Source organism: Cyanistes caeruleus, unplaced genomic scaffold, assembly GCF_971803275.1.
Source record: "Cyanistes caeruleus unplaced genomic scaffold, bCyaCae1.hap1.1 HAP1_SCAFFOLD_81, whole genome shotgun sequence".
NCBI classification, from domain to species: domain Eukaryota; kingdom Metazoa; phylum Chordata; class Aves; order Passeriformes; family Paridae; genus Cyanistes; species Cyanistes caeruleus.
In genome coordinates, this window is record NW_028255891.1 from 80,699 (window position 1) to 98,362 (window position 17,664).

The 17,664-nt window shown below is 42.9% G+C and overlaps 1 long non-coding RNA gene across 1 annotated transcript; it reads right to left on the minus strand.

Moving 5' to 3' along the window:
• Nucleotides 1-3,265: 3,265 nt before the first annotated feature.
• LOC147646708 (uncharacterized) lies at nucleotides 3,266-16,623 on the minus strand. The gene is made up of 2 exons (XR_015281798.1): nucleotides 13,898-16,623; nucleotides 3,266-6,244 (listed from the first exon to the last, which is right to left on the minus strand). It is a non-coding gene; the product is annotated as an uncharacterized LOC147646708 (long non-coding RNA).
• Nucleotides 16,624-17,664: the final 1,041 nt, after the last annotated feature.

A 17,664-nucleotide genomic window follows, 5' to 3' on the forward strand; every position in this document is an offset into this window, starting at 1 on the left:
TGAAGCTGTGGTTGGTTGTTTGGGCTTTTAAAAATGATGATTTTTAAATGACACATTGTGGCATCTCCCTATGGCCACAGACTTGCAGCCAGAAGTTACACAGGAAAAAAGGACTGTAGTCTGTCTGCTTTCAAATGTCACACCTGCACTGTGTGAAGAACTCCTGGTGACATTGAGGCCATTTAATTTTGGACCATCTATTCCTGTTATATGGCAGAGACTAATAACTTTGAACAGTAGCACAGGCCCCAGCAGGTGCCTTGTTTTCCTTGGGCAGCCTTGGCGAGGGGCAGGAGCTTGTGGGCACAGGTGGCTGGTGTGCTTTGTGTGCCTTGTGTGCCTGGCCTGGTGTGGGTTTTGTGCTTTGTGTGGCCTGTGTGCTGCTGGCTGTGGCTCCGAGTCCGCTGTGGCCATAGGCAGCCCTGGTGGCCGGGCTGTGTGCTCTGCGTGTCTGGGCTGTGTTGGTGAGGCTGCGGGGCACGGCAGGAAGGTGAGCGCTCCTGAGAGGGGAAGCAGCGCCTACGGCCAGAGCGCCCTGAGAGCGCCCGATCCCGCCTGATCTCGGAAGCTCAGCAGGGTCATGTAAATCATGTAGGACTTTTCTCCTAACATGAGTATCCTGGGGATTTCTCAGAGCTGTTTTAAAGGAAAATACAGGACAATGTCCTGGATTCCTTCTTTATGTTCCTAGAAAACCTTCTGCTAAGCTGCTTGCCTGTGTCTTCACTCTCTAGCCTGAGACATGGGTGACTAATCCTATTAATTAAGGCAGCATTATGATTAATAGCTCCTTGGATCAGTCAAAGGTAGATAACATGTTGGAGTCTGAGTGTGTCCCCTTGTTTTTAATACTTACTTCTAGGATTCAAAGAAACACTGAATTTCATATAATACGAAATTCATGAGCATGTTTTCATGGTGATACATGAAAACAAATGTTAAAGTTAGATAGGAAAAGTGTGAGTGTGTAGATTAGAAAGTTTTCTAAATCACTGGGCAAAAAAGTAGTTTAGAGAACAAGAGACAAGATGGAGGATTTAGGGTTTTTCTCTTGTCCTCCTTCTTTTTTCTTCATGTTCTTCTCCTAGGGGTTTTTGGGTAGTAGGAGGTGATTGGAGAGAAAATACCGTAGTGCAGCACACAGGTGTTGGGTCATTGGGTCACTAAGAAAAATAACTCCCTGCAAAAGCTTACTAAATCTCCACCATTTCCCACTAAATCCAAGAAAAATCCCTCAAAATTCTTCAAGTCTCCTCCAAATCCCACAAAAATCCCACAAAATTCCAGAAACATTCCACAAAATCTCCTCAATATCCCACAAAATTCTGGAAAAGCCTCAAAAAATTCCAGAAAAATCCCACAACATTCCCTATAACTTCTCAAAATTCTACCAAATTCCAGCAACATCCACAACATATCCAAAAATGTCCACAAAATTTCACAAAATCCCACAAAATTCCAGTAAAATCTGATGAAATTGTTAGAGTTCAGGAACACACATCATCACAGAATGATTATATGAAGGTGCTTTATTGAAGAGCTCTGGGTGTCAGGGGTACACAGACCCAAATCTGACCCATCTTGGTTTTGAGCTGAACATGCTTTATACTCTATCATTATACAACTTACATATTAATTATTAAACTTACATTGATCTATTGTATGCATTGTTTTTACCAAAGCATGGATTTCTCGTGTTCCCTCCTCAGACCCCTAACATTGTTCCTCATGTTCTTTAAACAATAATTATATCTAATCACATCTAACAATTGTGTCATTTATCATATATTGATTCCATAGGTGCAGTTTCACATGATCTTTAGAGAGCACAAGGCCTAACATTTCCAGGACCTACTTTTCCCAGGGCTTGCCAAGCCTAACTTTCTTTCTAAGTCCCCAAATTTTCTATGATTTTAGAACCTTTTACTATCATTCCCCTCTTTGAAAGCATTTTCACTTCACTGTAAGTGCAAATGTTTTCACTTGACACAGTCCTTTGTTTCTGAGTTTACACTCGATGTTCTTCGAATCCTTGATTGATGTAAACGTTGTCCTGGATGCTGTCAGGAACTGGAGAACCAGAAGATGGTGGGGGTGGATCTCGTCTCAGTGCCTTTATTATTTTCTGGTTCCAGTATGTTTTCTTCTGTATTTCTCCCTTGAAGATGCTGTGAATTAACCAAATTGCTAAGAATACAATTAGTAAGATGATCACACTCTTAATGATAGATTTAATCCGTGAACTCACATTCCATCCTAACCCTTGGAAGATTTTGCCTAACCAACTTGTAGTCAAATCCTTTTGCTCTTCCTGTGCTTTGTGCTCTATTTGTTGCAACTGATTGCTGTCATATTCTACATCTGCAGTCACATTTGGGATGTGGACACAGCAATGATCAATCCATCCATTTAAAAACCCACACACTCCATGCTCTTTCAGGAGTAATAAATTGTAATTGTACATTTAGTTATTTAAATCTTTCCCAGATCACTCTTGCCAATTTCTCTACCTGACCTGTAGGTTTGTAAAACATTTCTTTATTCTGATAGTTTGCTCTAGGACCAAGCAAAGACTCTAGGGCCCAGCCAAATTTCACTCTACAAGAGGGTTCTTGCCAAGTGTCATCCTGATTCTGTTCCTATCCTAATCTTCCCTAGCTATGCCTGTGTCTAGCCACTGAGTTGTTTTTAAGCGCATTTCACATTTTGACATTACTGATTTCGCCACTGTTAGCATCTGTACCGAGATTAATTTTCGTTTCATCCTTTTTACCAATGCCTCTGCACCCCAATGACATTTGCCATGTTTCATTTATAGAATTTCTCTCATTATCAAGGGGGTAAACACTATTTGTCTTTGTGCAGTTACATACCTCTCTTCTGAATTCTTTTGTGCATTTAGAAAATGTCCCAATTTCTCATCTTCTATGGAATATTTTGGTTTTGGAGGCAAATTAAATTGAGATACATTAACTTTTAAAGATATCAATGCCATTGTTCTTTGCCCTTTTCAAGCAATCTGTCGAGCTGTCCAGTCTGCTTTTCCATTTTCTTCACAAATTTTGGAGTTTCCTGATTGGTGTCCTTTGCAGTGCATAATTGCTACTTGTTCAGGTTTTTGTATTGCTTTTATCAATTGCAGGACTGCATCTTGATGTTTAATGTGTGTACCTTGAGCAGACAGCAGTCTTCTTTCTTTCCACAGCACTCTGTGGACATGCACTACTCCAAAGTGTCAGGAAAATTAATCCACGAACACCAGAGGTTTATGTCCAAAAAGGAGACAGAGGAGTCCTTTTTCTTTATTCGAATAAAGGGAGAGGCCACGGGGCATTCCCCTGGGGTCTCTCAAATTTTTGGAGGGCGCAGCCTCCTTTTTATCCTAATTCTCGGCCGCTTGTCCCTTCTCTCTTTCCCCATAGGCTGAGGTACTTGAGAGGTACAGGCTTCCCGGAACGCCTGATACCTGGGGTACCTTCCCCCCCCCACCCCCAATGCATAATCCCTTCTTAACTTTTATGGAATTCATAGTGTTCTTTCAGTGCCTCTTTGATCTTCTACTGGAATCTATCCCATTGTTTCTGTCGTCTCTCACTGATAGCTACATCTTATCAACTGACCCACAGCTTGTTTGTAAAGACAAGCTCATCATTCCTCTCAATCCCTCCTCTTTTAATTTTTGTTAATAATTGTCTTTACAAACCTTAGTTATCATTGACCTAATTTCTTGTTCTTGTGTCTTTTTTGGCTTTGCAATTATTTGCAGTGGCATTACTTTCTGCCCTTTTGTAGCCATCTCTGGGTCAGTAGGCACGGCTACTACCTGCATTCTTTTGATCACATGTTGAATAAGTTGTATTAAGCAAGGGATCATGCATGGTAAAAAGATTAGGGTTGCTACAACACATGAGAGGAAAAAAAGCATTTGTTTGACCCATAGGCCACCAGGTAACCATGAAAACATGTCCCATTCCCATCCTTTCCATGTTTGGACTGGTACATGGGCTAACTTTCTTATTCCTTTTGTTATTTGTTTTACCACTTTTCTATTGTCATCTATTTGCAAACAGCAGTTTGAGTCATTCAATTTTCCACACACCCCCCCTTCTTCTGCTAATAAATAGTCTAATACCATCCGATGTTGAAATATTGCATTTCTCATCTGAGTAGACTGGTCAGCAAGAAGGTCAAGAGCTGTAGCTGTCTGGTTGACTATTATTTCAAAGACAGCTTGCAACCTAATTATCCGATTTAGATTATAAATGGGTTCTCTGGCACCTGATATTAATTCATTTGGGTTCCAGGTAGCTGGTCCATAGTGTTGTATGATCCGTTCAGGTGGCCATTCATCTTTTCCCCACTTTTGGGTGCTCCTTCCAACCAGGGATGTATCAATAGACCGCTTCTCTCTAATTAGATCATCATATACTTTGATTCCTAACTGATTTCCTTGAACTTGTGGTAGCAGAAAGAACAATGGTCTAATATACCCCACATAACATATTCCTGACCAGTTTGGAGGTAGCCTGCGGTAAGCATTTTGGCCACAAATCCAGTAATGCCCCTTTAGAGCCCAGGTCCCATTAGCGAAGGGACCTTTCCAATTTTCATCATCAACTGGTGGGTCAAAATACAGTTTGCTTCCAGGGCCTAGTGGTCCACCCACAATAGTTGCCTCGCCATAAGAATCACAATATTTACATTTCCAAGCTCCTACATGAGGTTTCCACTTGCAATCACATCCCAGATCTGTTTTATTAGATCTGGACCAGAACCTGTTAAAAAGGGTTCTAGTTCCATTCCGGTGTTGCCATTTCCACTGATAGTCTCGGACAACATGTGTCTTACTTGTGGAATTATCCCGGGGGCAGCTTAAAAATAAAGGGTCAAAAAACTTATCCTTCCCCACTGCTTTACAGCCTTCAAAATCTTTTTGGTAATTATGGAAGGAACACCTTACCCAGCTACCATTAGTGAGCTTAACATGCGTTTGATTCCATCTGCCTCTATATCTGGAACAGTCATAAGGAGGGCAGTTGGGGGTCCAACAATCTAAACCCAAAGATAAAGTCCAGTCACAAACGCTCTTTCCCACATATGTGCTTCCTGTTCTGTTTAAGCAATAAATGCCTCTTTCAGAAGAATGAAGCTGCCATGGACTTCCTTCTTTGTCCCAAAATCCAGTTCCATTATGGACTTCACTCAAGGTGCTAACCCACCATTTAGGCTCGACTGGGCTGGCCACCCATGGCCAGCTTTCAGATCCCCCTGGCCCTCCGCAGACCCAGCAGTTTCTAAGGTTAAAGGTCTTTGCTACTTGTTCTCCTAAAGTAAAAAAATTATTTTCCCACTTGAGACCCCAACTTAACTGAAAATATAAAGGTAAAATTATTAAGAGAAACATTCTAATAGTGTTATAACCTAATTTCTAATTTTCAATTTCACGTTGTCTTCTACACCACCTGTGGCAAGTGAAAAGCACAAAAACAGCTTATCATAAAGAAAGCAATGACAGCATGGATTGGCTCCCAGTGTCTGGAGATTTGAGAGTAGGGATGCCCAGACTATTTCAGCAGGCAGTCTGTGGGTAGGCACTCAGGGCTTCCCCCGATGTCGACGCACCAGCTACTGCTCCAGTCCACTCCTGCGGAGTGTCAGTCGCGGCTTCCCATCCTTCTCCTCCAGCTGAGATGTCCAAACCTCTGGAGCTTTAGCGACCTTGACTCGAGTGTGATGTGTCCACCCGTGTTCAGCTGTCTTGACGGCTGTTTCTGTGGTCAGCAACACCTGGAAAGGTCCACGCCACTTAGCCACCAGGGGTGCTTCTTTCCACTCCTTAACTAGGACCCAGTCTCCTGGTTGGATATTATGCACAGCAAAGTCCAAAGGCAGGGTCTGTGTCAGCTGAGCTTCCTGTCGAAGAGATTTCACAAGAGACAGTATCCGAGCCACATACTGTTTTAGATATACATCACTTATCTCTACCCCCGCCCCAGGCTGAGAATTACAAGGATAAGGAATTCCAAACATCAGTTCAAAAGGAGACAGTTGAATATCTTCCCTGGGTCTGGCCCTGATTCTTGCTAAAGCCAGTGGTAAGAGCCGCAGCCATGGCATTTTCGTTTCTATCACTAGCTTCAAAAGATGTTTTTTTATTTCTCTATTCATCCTTTCAACCTGGCCTGAGCTTTGGGGATGCCAGGGAGTGTGGAGGTTCCATTGTATCCCTAAAGCAGTCATTACTCTCTTATAAACGAGATTCACTTAATAAATTATAAAAAGAATTTAATATAAACAAAAGACAATTAGGAGACAAAAGAAATAAAGCAAAGGGTTAAAACGGCCGGGTGCCCTGGTGGGTTACCAGGAACACACCTGGTATCTCAGGAGTGTCCTTTTTATCCCCTCTTTGCTGTGAGAGGTTAATGCATATTCAAGCATGTCCCCTCCCTGGTTCCACCTTCTTGGATCATGTTATTTTCTGCTGGTCAGCATTATTTTGGAGTTTGGTTTCCTTTTTGCTGCAGATGGTCACTTGTTGATAACAGCCTGGGCCCCTCATCCTTCCCCTGAGGGCAGCTGGTCTTCATATCTTCCGCTGATAACAGTTTGGGCTCTATTGTTCTCCTGATAACAACTTGGGCCCCACTGTCCTTGCCCTCTGGAGTTTCCTTGCCTTGTACCTAGGAAATTCTTTTAAACTTAAGACTTGTTAGCATAGCTAAAAAGTATTTAATATATAATATTCATCTGCGAAAGCCAATATCACAATACAAATTTATAACAAACCCCTCCTCTTCTTTTTTTATAAATCATTTGGCTTGAGCAATAATTCTTGTATTCGTTAATTTTTTTTTTTTGTGCCATTCCAGATATAGCCAATTTTGAGTCTGTAGGCATTACTACTATTTGCATGCCTTGCACTACTTTGGTGATTAGCCAAATTAAACAGGGGATTAAACAAGGAAGAAATATTAAACCAGCTGTAGCACTGCTACAAGGAGAAGAAACTTAGCTTCTTCTACTACTCTATCCCCAATGTATTATCCCACCAGTTAGTGGTCATTACTGGTTTTCATTTTTGGACTGGCACATGGGCCATTTTTCTGATTTCTTTGGCGATATCTAGAACGGCATTTTTATTGTCATTGAAAACAACAATCTTATGTATTAATTTTCTCACAGAACACCCCTTCTTTTAGCCAATAAATAGTCTAAAGCCAGCTTATTTTGATATATTGCCGCTGTGGCTTTCATCACTGACTGGCTATTAATTCTATAGCTCCAGCTGTTTCACTGGTTATGATTTCTACAACAACTTGGAGTTTCATAATGCAAAAATTGGGGTTCGATATCTCCAACTTCCATCTTGTGCCCAAGAATGTTTCTAATATGCGTTCAGGGGCTATTTCTCATCTCCCCATTTTTGAGGTACTCAAACTATTTCCTTTTATTTCTTTTTAGGACCTCAAAAACCAACACCCCCAACTAATTTCTGTCTTGTCCTGACAAAAAGAAAAATCTTAGCTGAATCATTCTCAGAGTACAATTCCCCTTCCATTGCGAAGGGAGCTTTGGGTATGTCCTTTTCTTACATATCCCAAAATAAGACATCTGGTGCTTTCTAATAGTCATTTTTCTGTTGATTTTTATTTCCCCAAAATTTGACTATTTCCAGAGTAAGGATTTTTCCCTGTACTATTACACTGGAAGAATCTGGTTCTATTTCTATGTACACAATTTTTTCTTTTACTTTCCTTGGGGTCTAATACCGAGTTGGTTTCTCTGGAACTTACTATGTACAAGTTTTATTACCAGCTTTATACTTTTTACCAGGAGTATTTCTCACTTCATGAAGAAGTTTTCTCCATTTAATTGCTGTTTGAGCTTTGCTTACATGTCCTGACGTGAGGTTAATACAGGTCTAGGTTACTGTGTTGGCTTTATCTTTTTACTTACCATTTGCTCTCTTACCAAATCTTGGTTATTTCTCCTGGCAACAACTGTGAAGAAAATCCATCTTTTTCTCCTTTTTGGGCAGTTGTTTTCTAATCTGTTACTACTTGTTCTTAGATTTTCTGTAGTCTAATATTTTCCCTTTATGCATACAGGTACTTAATTTGGATGGGTTATAGCAGTGATTATTGATACTGGTGTAGGTAATAAGAAAGAAACCCCGGTGTCATTCCATGTAAAGCTTTTGATAGCATTTGTAACATGGCTTTGCTGGTGTCCCAGAAGGGAGAAGGATAAGTGACAGAAGAAGGAATAATAGGGGTCCAGTATGGCTTACACCCCCACCAATCCTGCCTATGAGGTTGCAGCCCACAGCAGGTGTTTTATATTCTTCTTGGTGGCGAGTTGTAGAGGCCAATCTGGTCTTGCCCCCTATTTCCTTGTCACTTCCTCTTTTGTAATTTCCAAGCAAATCTCTTTTGACACCTTTTAACAGTAGTATTCCACTGTTCCTCAGGTATTTCCCACTCAACATGTACTAGTAATTTCCCATCTGTAAAAAAAGTTATCATTTAAGTTATTCTTAATAGATTTGACACCTCACACTTCCTGCAATGAGAGGCTTAACTTTGTGGACCACAATACCTATTATTCTCTAATTTAAACACTTATATTTAATCCAGATAGCATGCCCCGTATTGGGATGATTTAGACAATATATATATGATGTGGCACTGATGGAAGTTGTGGTTCTCCCCCCCTCCTTTATACAAATCACAGGCAAAAGTAAAAATATACGAGGATTTCCCAACTAAAACAGCCCCAGTCCTCCTGTTTGGAGTGGGAGTTTTCCTCCCCAAGGTGGATATCAAAGTGTCCCAGAACTTGTCCAGACAGGACTTGAAACTACTGATACAGGCTTGGTCTTACTTCCCAGTTAGGCGTGATTCTTAGCTCATTCCTTGGATCAGTGCATTGCCGCCGGTCTCTGCTCAAGAGTTTACTTGATACTCAGTTTGGGTATTACAGTCCAGTCCTCAGCTCTTTTGATCTTATTGGTGTGAATCCAACTTCACTCTTTGGTCCAGATTGCAGCTTCTCTGCCTTAATTATCAGTAGTACCTGAAAACAATTTCTTAATAACACAGGGAGAATGAAAACATCACATCAAAATTTTCCATCAGCGAAATTTATCAGTTAACATAGGAGCCAATCTCTTTCTGCGTGTTCAAATTAGTTAAACAAGAAAGGCTAGGTTAATTTTGACTTCAAATAAATTACATTCATTACCTTTTTTACCTTTTGGTTACTATTTATTTGTTTAGCTTCACAAACTTCTTTTATCGGTTTCTTAGAACAAACCCCTTCCTTTTAACAACAAGAGTAAAAGAAAGAAAGAGAAGAAAAAAGTAAGAGAGAAAAAAAAAAAAAGATCCTATTTCAAGAAATTAAACACCTTGATGAGGTTTTCAGAACCTAACGAGCAAGATTACTTTTGCTTTGGTCTCATCATCCACCGGTCTGTTTCTCGGCCTTTGTTCCGTTCCTTTCCCATTGACAGCAGTTTTTTCAGGCTATCTCTCTCCCGCACCCCTGCTGCCGCAGCTCTGGGCCGAGCAGGCTGTTTCAGCCGCTCGCTCTGCAGGGGCCCACTGGCGTCCTTGCCAGTCACTTGTGTGCTGACCCTGGGACAAAGCTCGTGTCCCCTCTTTCCCTGCTGTGCCGTCCCTTCACACACAGGACTGGCATTTTCAAACACACTCAGCTCCCACCACTGCCGAGGGGCAGAGCCCGGAGTCCACAGTGCTCTGGTCTGGGGCTCCTCTGATGGGCTAGCTCGCTCCTCAGCAGCAAACCTCACCCAGCACCTACTGCCGGGCTGGCAAGCACTGCCGGCACCCCGCACCCCTCGAGACCCCGGCACAGACACGGCGGGTCCCGCTCCAGCAGCGCCACTCACGAACCGCGCTCTGCACCCTTCACATCGGGTGGGAGAGGACCGGGAGCCGCCACACCGGGCCCTGCTGTTCGCCACTCACAGGGACCGGGTCCTGCTGCAGCCGCTTTACATAAAAGCAATAAAATAACACCTAAACCTAGCAACTCCTAACCCAGCGCTCCAGATGCTCCTAACATCTCCTATTTCGGGCACAATTCTCATCTCTAATCGCGCTTGAAAGTTTTTTCTCCCCACAAGCCAGTGCTCACTCTTCGGAGCCAACAAGACACTTCTCGCTCTCTTTCTAAAAATCTTTACAACTTTAATGAAAAGAGACGCAAACCTCTCTCTTTCTCTTTGCCACTATTATCTCGCCACTCTTTACACCACATCCCTCCAGAATCTCCACTACACAAATTACTTTGCTTCAGAATCAACAACAAATTCTAACACCTCCTTTTGGGGACGCTCCCCAAAGCCATCAAAGGCGCTAGACACAGAGATCAGTCAGCTATCTAGCTACTTTTATCAACTAAAACAAACTTGCAATTTCTATTTCTTCTGCCTTGAACAGATCTTCAGTCAAGCTAGAAATGAAGACACAGACATCATTCTTCTCTAAGTTTTCTTCTACAGGTACAAAGGAGTCTATCTTCACACAGCTGCTTAATGTGAATAATCTCTAGTGTAACTTTTCACATGACAACATATGATCAGGTCTTTTATTCTTACAGGCATTTAGATACATTGACAAATTTCTGACAATACCTTTATGTTTCAACAGTACTTGCAGCTTATATACTATGAACCATCTATAGCAAGAACCAGTCTTACAATTGTTTTCGAACTCTTCTTTCACAAAATAAGACTCATCTCTAAATTAACACATTATTATAATAATTAACATTATTTATTTATTTATTTATTTAATATTAAACATTATTTAATAATTAACATTATTAAAATAGACCAAGTTTAGAGTCTCCACAATCCTCTTCTTAATTCGAAACACCAACAATCTTAATTTTAATCTTTTAACTGGGTCCACTTCTGCTTTTGTAATAAGCACAGCTGCAAAACAACACAAGCACTCCTAGAGACATGTGCACTCTCTTGGCAAATTCAAAAGAACAAGAAATCATGGCAGTTCTGAGCCTGATCTTCAGCTAAACACACTATCACAATAACTCCTTAGCAATCACCAGAGAGATGATCAACATTTCATATCGTGAAAAGAGACAAAATAATTTTCAGCAGCAGTAAAAAATTTACAACAATCCACAGGATTTTGCTTTTAGGCTGGCACCAGGTTCTGCTGTTAAGAACCATGGGCTGTGCCGATTAGCACGGGACACAAACAACATTAGGGTTAACAGCTCTAACACTTATTGACAACCTGATAAGTTTTCACCTCAAGAAGTGACTGCTATGCGAATTACTGTAACTTGCCTTTAAAATTATAATCAACCACAAAATTCTACGATATTCACTAAAGTAAAGAAATTGGAAGGCATACTAAGAAATGGGTTTGTTTCTCTACAAAATAAATATTGCAGTCATTCAAGAAAAAAACAAACAGAGCTCACTTCTTTTCCATTTTCTCCCAGGATGCATACTCTTCCTGAAATCTCAAATTTTATGCACCGACACAGCTGACTGCTGCAGAAGCCCACAGCACCATCATACACGGAATTCTCTCAGAACCCGATAAAAACAAAGGCTTGCAACTTGCAGCTCCCTTGGTTTGGAGCTGATACCATACGCCAGTACTGCTCCATATCTCACTCACACATCGGGCTAAGAAAAAGCTCTCTGAGACAGTTTGACACCAGTCCTTACTCTCGATATCACAGAACTCAATGTGCGGGGTCCCACAATACCCCGGCATAGAAAACCTGGGTCCCAGAGGGACTCACCCAGCTCTCTCACCATTGGGCACGTTCCCAGCCTGTTGCACAGCTTCAGGAGGTTCCAGGAGTCACAGAGAACCCCTCCGATCCCCCCGTGCCTGGAGCAGGGAACCCGAACCAGCATCTGTGGTTCAATCCAGCCTGCCTGCAGCTGCCTAAACACAGCTCTGCGGCTTGAGACCTCCAAATAAGTTTAAACAATCCAGGGGCACCAAGACATAGAAGGCCCCTGCCCTCACTTTACTCAAAAGGGATGGGCTGAACTCATCCCCTCAGGGCACCCTCCGTGCCCTGATCTTACCAGGGTCTGGCCGGACTCACCGCCGGCCGGAGCTCCAGGAGTTCCCTTGCACTCCTGAGGCTGACCTGCCCCTCTGTCCCAATAGCTCGGCAGGGAGTAGCCCTGGGAGCACCATCTCCCAGGAAAACCTTTCACCGCCATCACAGCGGGGCAAAGAAAACTTCTAAAAAAAACCAAAAAACCAAAAAAAACCAAACAACTTCAAATGCTGAATCACATACCAGCTCACCAAAACGACCCCTCCCCCGCAAGCAGCTCTTGTTGCCCAGGGGGGAGGAAAGGCACGGAGGGACCATCACCACTAAAGATAACCTTGGCTTTGCTCTGAGAGCAGAGCTGCTATCCCGCTGAGAACAGATTTGATACAACACCCCCGCGGCTCCTGGGCTACAAGCCCCAGTTCTGGTTTGCCACCCCGGGGCTCCAAGACAGGAGCTCGCAGGGAGGAAGCGAATCCCTCCATGTGTCCCCACCGTGATCCAGTCCCTGTGGAAGCATTGACGCGTGTTCACTCTTACTCCAACACAGCACAGAAAACCTTTCCTCTTTAACAACACAATTCCAAAAAAAAAAAAAACCCAAAAAAAAACCAAAAAAAAAAAACCCCACAAACTTCAATGCAACAATCACACCTATTTACGCATTCTCACATCTGTTCATTCAACTCCACCCAGTCACAGCAAGACAATAAGGTGCTCTTTACTTCCCTTGTTAATATCCGCCCATGGGCACTGTAATATGTCAGATATCCCAAGTTTCTTGGATTATTCCTCAATTTGGCAGTTTTAAGTCCAAATTTCTTGGATTTAATCCTCAACTTGACAAAGTTTTAGAGAATACATATTTTACTCTGTTTTCCCAGTGGATTGTGCCAGGAAAACCTTGGGCTCCCTTTCCCGAGGGGCTCACCCCTCCCCTGAGACCCAGTCCCAGTAACCCGGGGGTATCTTGCAACCCCCGCTTCCCGCTCCCCCAAAGATTACTTACAATCCGTTTTCTTCTTTGGGTCTTCGTGCACAAGAATTATGGAGCAAAAATACCGCGGTTTTATGGAGCCTTTTTTCCCCTTTCCTTTCCTTTATTCCTCTCCTTCTTGTCCTCGGGGTTTTGACCTGCAGCCGCTTGGTCCACGCTAGGAGAAACAGAATGGGATCTGCTGAACTCAGCAGGGGCGCGCCTGTTTCCCCGTTCTGCATCTCCGGTGGTCCTAGAGGTGAGGTGCTTATCCCGGAAAGAGCCCCCAAAAATTCTTATAAACGAGATTCACTTAATAAATTATAAAAAGAATTTAATATAAACAAAAGACAATTAGGAGACAAAAGAAATAAAGCAAAGGGTTAAAACGGCCGGGTGCCCTGGTGGGTTACCAGGAACACACCTGGTATCTCAGGAGTGTCCTTTTTATCCCCTCTTTGCTGTGAGAGGTTAATGCATATTCAAGCATGTCCCCTCCCTGGTTCCACCTTCTTGGATCATGTTATTTTCTGCTGGTCAGCATTATTTTGGAGTTTGGTTTCCTTTTTGCTGCAGATGGTCACTTGTTGATAACAGCCTGGGCCCCTCATCCTTCCCCTGAGGGCAGCTGGTCTTCATATCTTCCGCTGATAACAGTTTGGGCTCTATTGTTCTCCTGATAACAACTTGGGCCCCACTGTCCTTGCCCTCTGGAGTTTCCTTGCCTTGTACCTAGGAAATTCTTTTAAACTTAAGACTTGTTAGCATAGCTAAAAAGTATTTAATATATAATATTCATCTGCGAAAGCCAATATCACAATACAAATTTATAACAACTCCTTTAAGAACTTTTCCAGTAAAATGAGTTCCTCTATCTGAGTCTATCGCTTCCACCATCCCATATCTTGGGATTATTTGTTCCAAAAATACTTTAATAACTGACCCTGTAGTTGCTGAAACAGCTGGGAAGGCTTCTGGCCACCCTGTTAATTGACATACTATTACCAAAAGGTATTTAAACCTCCCCACTCGGGGCATCTCAGTAAAATCCACTTGGCACCTCTGGAAGGGACGTACAGCCCAAGGCCTCCCGCCCCTCGCCAGTTTCTTTGTAACTTTGTTATTTGTCTTAGCACAAATCAAACAACCATCAACAGCTCGTTTTGCCAGAACAAAAAGACCCACAGCAGCATACATTTTGAGGAAGGCTTCTGCTATCCCTCGGGAGCCCCAATGACTCCCTTCGTGGAGCTGTTTTAGCAGTTGTGAGGCTAAAGCTTTTGGTATCCACTGCTTACCATCTCTTGTAAACCAATTACCCCCTCTTTCTTCTGCCCCACTCTTTTTAACTATGTCAAGTTCTTCTGGTGAAAAAGACAGCTTCTCTGGCAAGGGGGCAGTTACTGGGAGCAAGGGAAGTAACTTAGAGATTTCTGGCAACAATGCAGCTTTCCGAGCTTCTTCATCAGCCAGTCTATTTCCTACTGCCTCTTCCGAGCACCCTGCCTGGTGTCCCTTGATGTGTATTATTGCTACCTTTTTTGGTAAATTCACCACTTCTAATAGGCGGGAGATTAAGTTCTCATGAGCCAACGTTTTTCCTCTGCAGGTTAATAAACCTCTCTCTTCCCACAGTTTCCCAAATGCGTGTATCACACCATATGCATATTTAGAATCAGTAAAAATATTTACTGTCTTGTCTTGGTATAACTCACAAGCTCTCACGAGGGCATACAGCTCGGCCGTCTGAGCTGACCAGGTGGCCGGTAACCTCCCCCCTTCCTTTAATTGCTTTCCACTCACGACAGAGTATCCTGTAAATCGTCTTCCTTCTATTACCTTAGAAGACCCATCAATAAACACGTTTTCCCCCTCAGGCTACGGGATGTCTCTCAGATCATTCCTTGCCCTAGTTTGTAGATCTATTACTTGAATACAATCATGGAATTTTCCTTGGCTCCCTTCCTCAGGGCCATTCAAACAGGAGGCTGGGTTAAAACTTTCCTTGCTTTTAAATTCTAAATCCTCCTGTTCTAATAGACAGAATTCATACTGTAGTAACCGAGAGCTGGTCATCCACTTAGAGGCTCTCTCAGTTAACAACGCTTTAATCTGGTGTGAAACTTTAACAATCAGATAACCCCCCCTTGTCAGCTTTCGGGCCTCAGCCACCATCAGAGCTGTGGCTGCGCAGTTCTGCAGACAATAGGGCCAGCCTCTGGCCACCGGGTCTAACAGTTTCGAAAAATAGGCAACCGGTCTTTGTGTTCCCCCATGCTCCTGAACCAAAATTCCTTTTGCATGTCCCTGTGTAACATCTACATATAATTCAAATTCTTTTTCTATATCTGGAAGAGCTAGGACTGGGGCCTTAACCAATTTGTCTTTTAATTTCTTAAAACTTTGTTCTCCTTCGGGTGTCCATACCACAACATTAGGACTGTCTTGTGTTAAAAAGCTATATAAAGGTTTGGTCACAACAGAAAAGTCTTCTATCCACACTCGGCAGTATCCCACCAACCCTAAAAACTGTCGTAATTCCCTTTTTGTTTGGGGTAATGGTACTTGTAGAATTCCTTGTATTCTTTCTGGATCAATACACCGTAACCCTCCAGTTAAAATATGCCCCAAATATTTGACCTGTTTCTCTACCAACTGTGCTTTCTTTTCAGACACTCTAAGTCCTTTTTTAGCAAGAAAATTAAGCAGTTTCACAGTAGCTCTTTCAACCATCTCCTCCTGTTCCCCTGATAACAGTAAATCATCCACATACTGCAACAACTTTACCCCGGAAGGTGGAGTAAATTCTCTTAGTATTTTTTGCAAAGCTTGTCCAAACAAAACAGGTGACTCTGTATAACCCTGTGGGAGGACTGTCCAGGTCAATTGCTGTTTTACCATTTTACCTCCTTCCTCTTGTTCCCACTCAAAGGCAAAATACTGTTTACTCTCTTCTGTAATCGGACACCCCCAGAAAGCATCTTTTAAATCCAGTACTGAATAGTACTGATGTGAGGAGGGGACCTGGTTCAGGATTGTATAGGGATCCGGAACTGTGGGATGCCTTGATTTGACAATTTTATTTATTATTCTTAAATCTTGCACCATTCTGTAGGTTCCATCTGGTTTCTTAACTGGCAGGATAGGGGTGTTATAAGGAGACATGCACGGTTCCAACAGACCTGCCTTTAGCAGGGACTCAATGATAGGCTGTAACCCCTTCCTTCCCTCCCTTGAAAGAGGGTATTGTTTTTTTGACACAACTTGTCCTGGTTGCTTCAAAGTAATTTGGAGAGGCTCTATGTCTAATTTTCCATATTTCCCCGGGGCTGCCCACACTTCCGGATCTATTTCAGCATAAGCTCTCTCAGACATTTTACACAAAGATATTACAGTGCTGGACTCAGTGTCATTTTTTATAATACTGATTTGCATTCCCATTTTTGCCATCAAATCTCTCCCCAGTAAATTACAATCACAATTAGGAACAAACAGGAACTCATGCATTTCAAACTTGTCCCCCATATCTATTAACAGCGGTTGAATAAAATGCACTCGCTCATCTTTTCCGCTTACTCCTTGAATAACCAATGACCTTTTTGACAATTTCCCTCCTTTAGGTATAAAATTTAAGGTGGATCGAGAGGCACCTGTGTCTACTAGAAAACACACCTCCTCTCGATCCGGACCCACCTTAAAAGTTATCAAGGGCTCCTGAGTGGTGGGTCCCTGGTATAATGGAAGCCCCTGACATCCCTAACAATCCATTTCCATTATCTTCTGGACTTCTTCCTCTTGTGGGTCCAGCTCTTTCTGTGGGCATTCCCTTTTCCAATGCCCTTCTTTCCTGCAGATGGCACATTGGTTCCTCCCCAGCCGCTGTTTGGGTCGGTTCTCCCCTGTCGAGGGGGGAATGCCCTGGACACCTCCTTGTGGCCGACCCCGTCCCCTCTGCCCCGGGGGACCCCTTGGACCTTGTGGTTTATTCTTTTGGGGCTGCAAAAACTCTGCCATCATCTTTGCCTTAGCTCTTACTTTTTCTTCATCCCTTCTTACATATATTTGCTGTGTTTTTCTCACCAATTCTTCTAGAGGCTTATTCTGCCACTCTTGATCTTTTTGTACTCCTTTCCTTATGTCAGGCCAAGCCTTAGTAACAAATTGTACTTTCAACAATGTGTCAAAGGCTGGTCCTTCAGGGTCCATCCCCCCATGCTTCCGCAAGGCATCCCTAATCCTCTCTAACCAATGAGAGGGGCTTTCTTGTTTCTCTTGTTCTAACGACATAGCCTTAGCTATGTTGTTAGTTCTAGGAGCTGCTGATTTGATTGCCCTAATCAAATAAGCACGGTAATCACGGAGGCGAGCCAGGCTGGCCTGGTTATTTGGATCCCACTGGGGGTCCACCTGTGGGATGGCATCATCTACTGTAGGTACATTAGGTCCAGCCCCCCCCACTGCCTGTGGATGTTCATCCTCCCACAGCTGCCGAGCTTTTTGCAAAATCATTCGTTTCTCTGATGGCCCAAACAAAATCCCCAAAAGAAAATCCCAATCTTTCCAGGTATAATCTGCATTTCCCAAATATTCTTCTATCTTTTCCC